The following is a 9,697-nucleotide window of genomic DNA, read 5'->3' on the forward strand; positions in this document are numbered from 1 at the left end:
TTGGTCTCCTCACTGGATTCAGACCGAATCTCTTCCAAATCGAATAAGCACCCAAAGCTTCTTACAGCCCTAAAGTAAAATACAGGCTATAGTTTTAATTTATGTATGAAAGTGACTGAGTGATTTATGTTGTCTTATGTGTCCTGCTCTGTCTTAACTGCACAGTGTCTGCACATGTGATGATACACATGCTGGTCCAGGCCTTAGAGTGGCTCTCGGAGCTCCTCACATTAAAGTGTCCCTCTACCTCTCTTGGAGGATGTCTATAAATACCCATAGTGTCTTGACAATTCCCCTCCCTCCCCACTTTTCCTATTAGGGTTATTTATGATACTGGTAGGAGATTTGTCCATTTTCAATTCTACTCTGAAATAGTTTCATAGTTTCATAGTAGCTACAGTTAGGAGGGACCTGAACAGATCATCTAGCCTGACCCCCTGACACAGGCAGGAATGAATGCTGTGTTCACAAGACCCCAGGCAGGTGATCATCCAACCTCCTCTTGAATTTGCCCAAGGTAAGGGCGAGGACCACTTCCCTGGGAAGTTGGTTCCAGATTTTGGCCACCCTAACTGTAAAATATTGTCTCCTGCTCCTGCTATTGTCTCCTGTTCCTTGCCATCCCAGGTGGTGCTGGGGAGAAAAGGGCTCTACCTATTTGCTGTTGATCTCCCCTGATGAGTTTGTAGGCAGCCACCAGGTCCCCCTCAGCCTCCTCTTGCTGAGGCTGAACAGGTTCAGGTCCCTCAGTCTCCCCTCATAGGGCCTGTCCTGCTGCCCTCTCACAAAGTGGGTGGCCCTTCTCTGAACCCTCTCCAGGCTGGCCACATCCCTTTTGAAGTGCGATACCCAGTACTGGATGCAGTACTCCAACTGCAGTGTGACTGAAGTCATATAGAGGGGGAGTATCACCTCTCTGGACTGGCTTGAGATGCACCCTTGGATACATGACAAGGTATGGCTGGCCTTGCTGGCTGCGGTCTGGCATTGGTGGCTTATGTTCATCTTGGAGTCAGTAATGACTCCCAGATACCTTTCCGCCTCTGTGCTTTCAAGAGGGGAACTCCCCAGCCTGTATGTATGCTGTGGATTCCTCTCCCAAGGTGCAGCACCCTGCATTTATCTACGGTGAATCCCATCCTACTCTTGTCTGCCCACTTTTGTAGTCTGTCTGAATCTATTTGCAGCCTCTCTCTCCCTTCAAGTGTGTCTACCTCACCCCACATCTTTCTGTCATCAGCAACCTTGCACAGCGGGTTCCCACCCCCTCATCCAAGTCGCTGATGAAGATGTTAAAAAGTGAGGGCCTGAGAACTGAGCCCTGGGGTACCCCATTGCTCACATCTCACCAGTGTGAGTACAACCTGTCCACCACTACTCTCTGGGTGCACCCCATCAGCCAATTTTTTACCCATCCAGCTGTGCAGGCATCAGTGCTGTAGTTGCTTAATTTGTTGATGAGGATGGGATGAGAGACAGTGGCAAAGGCCTTCTTAAGGTCCAGAAAGACTATGTCCACAGCGACACCATCATCCAAGGATTTAGTTAGTTGGTCATTAAAGGCAATCAGGTTGGTCTGGCAGGACCTGCCTTTGATGAACCCATGGTGATTGCCCCTGAGTATGATCTCCCCTGCTGCCTCCCCACAGATGTGCTCCTTGATGATTCTCTCCAAGATCTTCCCAAGCACCGAGGTGAGACTTTTACAGGCCTATAGTTACTTGGGTGCTCCTTCCTCCCTTTCTTGAAAATTGGCACCACATTAGCCAGTTTCCAATCCCCCAGCACCTGGCCAGATGACCATGAATGCTCATAAAGCCTGGCCAAGGGCTCTGCAATGACCCTTGGCAAGGGCTCTGTGAGGACCCCTGACTGGCAGTACACAGCACAGAAAAGCCTGGTGCAGAACTGAGGAGGTTCCTTGTCTCTTTATGCTGTTGATGCCTGCCACGGTGAGTTGATGCAGGCCAGATACAGTCTCTTCACAGGCCATAGCTTCCTACCCCATGATCCAAACAGTCTCATAGTGATTGCAGAAGAGTCCGCTCTCATTACAACTCATGAATGTAGAAATTCCATCCATTCTAACACAACAGGCAACACAATAATTATGCTTGGCACTGTTATTACCAATTTTATGCTGTAGAAGGGACACACATGCACTTATGAGAGGAGTGAATAAACAACTTTGTCATTGATATTAGTACACCCACTCCATGCAACATCCAGGAAAAGCCATGCGTGCCCAATTTTGTCTGTGGGGCATATTTTTTTTTTCCCCAGAATTTATCCCTACTTCAAACTAACCAATGTCATACATATAGCACAGGATCAGCCACAGGCAGTGTTTCCAAGGACCCCACCCTTTGCCGGCAAATGATAGTTCTCAGGTTAGAGAGCCATGACATATACAGTAATTAGTTTATCTGACTGCATAATTACTTTCTTGTTAGCTTCCAAGACTGAAACTGGTAAGGTGAATATCATTATCATCCGCTTGTATGTTTATTGAATTCTTCTTTCTTGTAGCAAAAAGGTTGATCTGTCAGGTTCCGATAACCAAGTCCAGACCAGTGAGCCAGAGGATAGTTTTGGAAATGGCTTGATACAAATGGCATCTGCAGTGAAATGGCTTGAAATGGCATCTGCAGTGAAGTGAGGCCTGAGTTATAATGTGCTCCATAGTTTGACTGATGTCCACAAGCTGGTGTGCATTGTCTTTCATCTTCTAGAGATGTGAGACATCTGCATTGACATCAAGATTTTCAGAAAGGGACCATTATTTCCATGGCATGCTGAAGCATGGAGGGGAGGGGGGTGGGGGGTTGTTTGCTTGTTTGTTTTTTGTGGCATTGGCAATCAGCTCCTTGCTTGGATCATTAGCTCTGTTGGCAGAAGGAATATTACCACATCAATGTGATGACCCAGAAACACGTTTAATGGACCAGGTCACATACATTTACATATTTATTATATTTATTTAATATATATATATATATACACATACTTGTACTATAATACTATATATAGTATATTGGGGAGGTGATATTTTTCTTTGCAGGAATATAATATAATATAATATAATATAATATAATATAATATAATATAATATAATATAATATAAATTCCAGCAAAGATATCTTCATTTTATATATATATATATATATATATATATATATATATACACACACCCACCCCTATATATACACATATAGACACACACATATATGCATATACATATGTGTGTGTATATCTCTATATATACATATACACATACATGCAGATATATATATACACACACACACGCATGAATATATACACATACCCACAATAATACATTATACACATATATATCTACATATTTATATTATATACATATACTGTTATATAGATTGTTGTATTAATATAATACATGTGCATTATATATTGTATTACACACTATTTTTGCATTATATATATTATATATGATAGATAGATAGATAGATAGATAGATAGATAGATAGATAGATAGATAGATAGAAAGCCAGCATGGATAGCACCACAGGCCCAGGACAGGTAACATAGCTATATCACCAGTAAATAAAGTTTGAGGGAGTGAATTAAGGCTATGTTTAATAATTTTCAGAAGAGGTAGAGAGTCATTCCAAGAGCCACTCTAAAGCTCCTGGAATTTCACGTGTCTCAGCATCCCTGCACTGAAAAATGTCAGCGGGGCATTTGAACTAAAGCTTGTTGAACAAGCTTCAGTTAAAAAGCCCCTGACACATTTCTCAGTGTGGGGATGCTGATGCATGTGACGCTGGAGTCTGCTGGAGCAAGGTAATTGCCATGCTCCAACAGAGTTAATTAATTAAGTCTGCTCCAATGCGCTGTAATTACAGGATGTCGGAGCAGCCTCCCTGTACATGCATAGGAGCCCTTAGGCCTCGTACTTATGTCTTTCTCTTAAGGTGATAAGGGATTAATTTTTTACAAATAATAGTCACTTGAATTATCTAAGCCATTCATTACCAAACTTCAAAAATGGCAGGCTATTGCTTGCAACTCACTAACTGCCACCAATCCCTTCTGCAACGACCCAGCCCTCTCTGCTCTATTCCAAGGGCTGCTTTCTGGTTCTTCATGTCCCTACTGCAGCCTCTGCTTACACTTGTCACTGAGTGTAGCCTATTGTCTTCGTCAGCAGTGATGGTGAGCTACAAATTCAGCAGCAAGGGTAAGCAGAGGGTGCAGTAGTGGAGTGAGAGAGCAGCCACCAGAACAGAGCAGGGAGCATGGGCGACTGGTGCCGCCTTAGTCAGGGGGGGCATGTGCCCCCACCAGGAACCAGTCAGCGGCTGGGGGCCAATCTCACTGATGGGGTGGGGGGTGTCACCATGGTTGATCACGAGGCGGCCGATCACTGTAGCCACTTCCAGAAGTGGCTGCAGCCACTTCTGGGAGTGCCATGGCACTCCACTCCCCAGCCAGCACTTGCAGGTGGAGAGGGGGCACCAACAGTCCCACCTGCCCCCATTGCCCATTGCCTAAGTGGCGAGCGTGGCTGGTCAGAGGTTGCACTGGCACTCTTAGGGGGTGTACGTGCACCCCCGTACACCTCCTACACATTGCTAATGCCAGGGAGGGCTCGGGCCTTAGCTGCTGGACACTGCAAAAAGACAGGCAGTACACAGCACAGGAAATCCTGGTGCAGAACAGAGGAGGTTTCCTGTCTCTGTATGCTGTTGATGCCTGCCATGGTGTGTTGATGCACGCCAGATACAACCTGTTCACAGGCCATAGCTTCCTAACCCATGATCCAAACATTCTAATAGTGATTGCAGAAGAGTTTTCTCTCATTACAACTCATGAATGTAGAAATGCCATCCATTCTCACACAACAGGCAACACAACAATTATGCTTGGCACTGTTATTACCAACTCTCTTCTGTAGAAGGGACACAAATACATTTATAGTTTTAGAGTTGGTAGGGTTGGAAGGGACCTTAGCAGGTCTTCAAGTCCAACCCCCTGCCATGACTGGAAAGACTACTGGGGTCAAATGACCCCGGTGAGGTGTTCATCCAGCCTCTACTTAAAGACCCCCAAGATTCATAGATTCATAGATTCATAGATGTTAGGGTCGTAAGGGACCTCAATAGATCACCGAGTCCGACCCCCTGCACAGGCAGGAAAGAGTGCTGGGTCTAGATGACCCCAGCTAGATTCCTATCTAACCTCCTCTTGAAGACCCCCAGGGTAGGGGAGAGCACCACCTCCCTTGGGAACCCGTTCCAGACCTTGGCCACTCTAACTGTGAAGAAGTTCTTCCTAATGCCCAGTCTAAATCTGCTCTCTTCTAGCTTGTGGCCATTATTTCTTACAACCCCCGGGGGTGCCTTGGTGAATAAATCCTCACCAATTCCCTTCTGTGCCCCCGTGATGAATGTATAGGCAGCCACAAGGTCGCCTCTCAACCTTCTCTTGTGGAGGTTGAAAAGGTCCAGGTTCTCTAGTCTGTCCTTGCAGGGCTTGGTCTGCAAGCCCTTAACCATACGAGTGGCCCTTCTCTGGACCCTCTCCAGGTTATCCGCATCCCTCTTGAAGTGCGGTGCCCAGAATTGTACGCAGTACTCCAACTGGGGTCTGACCAGTGCCCGATAGAGGGGAAGTATCACCTCCTTGGATCTATTTGTCATGCATCTGCTGATGCACGATAAAGTGCCGTTAGCTTTTCTGATGTCTTCGTCACACTGCCGACCCATGTTCATCTTGGAGTCCACTAGGACTCCAAGGTCCCTTTCCAATTCCGTGCCACCCAGCAGGTCATTCCCTAGGCTGTAGGTGTGCTGGACATTTTTCCTCCCTAGGTGCAGCACTTTGCATTTCTCCTTGTTGAACTGCATTCTGTTGTTTTCTGTCCACTTGTCCAACCTGTCCAGGTCTGCTTGCAGCAAGGTAGAAGCCAGCACCATTTCACTTGGAAGTTGGTTCCAGATCTTAGCCACCCTGACAGTGAAGTAACATCTCCTTATATCTAGCCTGAATCTACCCTCTGCCAGCTTGTGACCATTATTTCTTGTCACTCCTGGTAGCTCTCGGGGGAACAGGGACTGCCCCAATGCCTGCTGGTCCCCTCTGACTAGTTTGTAAATGGCCACTAGATCCCCCCTCAGCCTTCTTTTGTGGAGGCTGAACAGGTTCAGGACCATTAGCCTCTCCTTGTAGGGCCTGCCCTGCTTCCCCCAATCATGCGGGTGGCCCTTCTCTGGACCTTCTCAATGCTGTCCACATCTCTCCTGAAGTGTGGCGCCCGGAACTGGACGCAGTACTCCAGCTGCGGCCTGACCAGTGTTGCACAGAGAGGGAGGATCACCTCCTTGGACCTGCTCGAGATGCATCTGTGGATGCACGACAAGGTGTGGTTAGCCTTCCTGATCGCTTCCCCACGCTGTCGGCCCATGTTCATTTTGGCATCAATAATGACTCCAAGATCCTTTTCTGCCTCTGCACTGATGAGAAGGGAGTTCCCCAGCCTGTAGGTGTGCTGCTGGTTCTTCCTCCCCAGGTGCAGTACCTGGCACTTGTCAGTGTTGAAACCCATCCTGTTCTCATCCGCCCACTCCTGTAACCTGTCTAGGTCCGATTGCAGCCTATTCCTCCCTTCTAGCGTGCCCACTTCTCCCTACAACTTAGTGTCATCTGTGAATTTGAATAGGGTGCTTTTTACACCCTCGTCCAAGTTGCTGATGAAGATGTTGAACAGTACAGGCCCGAGGACCAAACCCTGGGGGACCCCACTGCCCACATCCCTCCAGGTCAGAAATGACCCATCCACCACCACTCTCTGGGTGTGGCCCTCCAGGCAACTAGTGACCCATTTGACTGTGTAGGTGTCGATGCCACAGTCCCCTAGTTTTTTTAATGAGAATGGGGTGAGAGACAATGTTGAAGGCCTTCCTAAAGTACAGAAAGACTACGTCCACTGCTACACCTGCATCTAAGAATTTTGTGACCTGGTCATAGGAGGGCACCAGGTTGGTCTGACAGGACCTGCCTCTAATGAACCTGTGTTGGTTGCCCCTAAGCATAATCTCCCCTGCTGGCCCCTCGCGGACATGTGCCAGGATAACTTTCTCAAAAAGCTTACCCAGGACTGAGGTAAGATTGACTGGCCTATAGTTTCCTGCATCCTCCTTCCTCCCTTTTTTGAAAATGGGAACAGCATTGTCCCTTTTCCAATCCTCTGACACCTCACCAGAGCACCATGCTTGGTGGCTATACTGTTTGGTGGCTGTAGTGTTTCCAGTTTGAGAGAGAGCTCAAGCAATGCTAGCTCAGGTATGGTTCTATGCCAGTGTTTCCCAACCTTTTCCATCCCAAGGAACACTTACATTAATATTTTTTTTTTCTGTGGCTTACCTTTTAAGGCATTCCCCATCCTCATACCTATTGTAGCTCATTGCCATGGCAAAACTGTGTGGCACACCTGTTCATTTCTGACAGTGTACTTTTGTGCCATGGCGCACTGGTTTGGGAAACACTGTGCTATGCTACCATGGAGATATTCCTTGAACAAGAAGGCTGGGGACCCAGAAGCTGTATAATTACTTCAGCATAGAGATTGACTCAGGCTTCTGTATTCTCTCAGCACCGATCTGTGTAGACATACTCTTTGTTATCAGTGTTTGTGTGGTATGGCACAAACATCATGTATTTAAACCAGGTGTTTAACTCATTTTCCCATTGCCCTTTTATTTACTCCCTTTAAGGGAGCTTTCTTCTGCCCCTAATTAACTATTTCCCATGGTGGGATGTGTTGACACTAGTTACAACAGGCAGCTTGCTTAGTTAGAGAACTGTATAGTGTAGGAAGTTCTTCGCAGGTCATACTGGGTGAGTGGACCTTATAGGCAGTGCACAAGAAGTGATGGAAACTGCTCAAAGGGCTCATGCTGGGCCCATGCTAGCCTCGGAGAGGAGATATAGAACAATCGAAAGAACTTAGGGAAAGGCAGATGGGAAATGGTCTGGAGACATAAAGCAAATACATCACTTAAAAAGGAGGAGAGCTGATCTTCCTGAACAGTCCTGAACTAGAAGATGAGGTAGATGGAAGGTCTTGTTGTGGTATCAGCATATCAAGCAAGGGGATATGAACTGCCCCTTATGTGGAGGCTGGAAGGAATGAGACCAGAAAACTACCCTGGATTTCCAGTTCCTTTGGGAAAATGGCTGAGCAACCTTAGAGATCCAGCACTCACTTTTTCAGAGATGAATTTGCATTGAAATACAATTTCTCATGGGGAAACTGAGGCAGATGTCTACGTGGTAAGAAGTCAGACCATCTTCTCATAGTGCCACATGAATAAATAGATAACAGATTCACTTGCCTTTCTGCATTTGGGACTGAGAGTACATGGTTGTTCAAGTACCACTGAGAGGGAAAGTTGAGCTTTTACCAAAAAAAGCATTGTATTTATTGTGTATGGCTATCTACTTTGATTTTATGGCCATTTAGGAATGCATCTTCTTCTTTCCTCTTCTCCTTCTTTTTTCTGATGGGATCTGGTTTGGGGGCTAAAACAGAGTTTTGTAGTACAAGGGTGAGCTGCTATCAATACCCTTGCCAACAGGATGCCTATATCTGTGGGGTTTTGTTGCTGAATGAAATCATACAATTCATACCATTTCAGACTGGACCAGCTGATTACATCAACTCCTGTTTACTCACTGTATTATGTTCAGTTCAAGCCCTCTGTGTACACTCTTCTTCAAGGCCTGTGACTGCTGGTGAAGGCAGGAGCAGAATGCGGCTTGCTCAAAACAACAAATTGCATGATCTATAGGAACAGCACAAGCAGGCAAAAAAGGGATAAAAACCATACTTCAATGTCTATTGCCTTTCCTAAACTAAGCCTACCCTTGTCTGGTCAAGCAGGTCCCATTTGCTCAGGCATCTCCTGAGTGCTGTGCTGTGCGGAAGACCCACTCAAACTCCCAAGTCAGTGCCCGGGGTGTGCTGAAATGACAGGCTGTTGCATTAGCCTTTCCAAAGACCCTCTCTTCAGCGTGTCTGCTCTGGGATCTTCTGAACTTTTGAACAGAGCCCCTGAACTTGACTCACGTGACTCTTTAAAGAGGGTGCTGAATCTAACTTTGGCCAGATGAGCACTAGCCTATTGACTTCTGTCTGGATCCATTATTCCCGGTGTGTCCTTAGATGTAAACCCTAGCTACCTTTTAGCCAGCAATTATTTCTGGGGCAAATCCACAGAAATACAAGGATTTCAAATGTATATAAACTTTTGCATATTTAGTGCAGACCATCTTATGAGGCATGGCCACAGACTAGGTGACCTCTATCATCAATAATCATGTTGTTCTGAATTATAATACTAGCTCTATGATACTGTTGCTTGAGCTAATTGCTTTGTCTCGCTGTTTCCATTTCTTTTCTTGTAAGGGGATGGGAAAGCTATCTACTTTACTCATTCAGAGATTTGTTGTGAGGATTTGTCACTGTCTGCGCAGTACTCAGGACATGGAAGCTGCCTAGCATGGGCTCCTTCCACCATATCTTCTGTGGTCCCTAATCAGTGTATCACAACTAAATACATAACTTCCTCCCATGCTTTCCTCTGCCAGCTATGTTAATAACTACCTATGATACATTTATTAAAAAAAAACCAAAACTTTAATTAGTCAAGGTTCATTA

The sequence above is a fragment of the Alligator mississippiensis genome, chromosome 1, assembly GCF_030867095.1.
Source record: "Alligator mississippiensis isolate rAllMis1 chromosome 1, rAllMis1, whole genome shotgun sequence".
NCBI lineage: Eukaryota > Metazoa > Chordata > Crocodylia > Alligatoridae > Alligator > Alligator mississippiensis.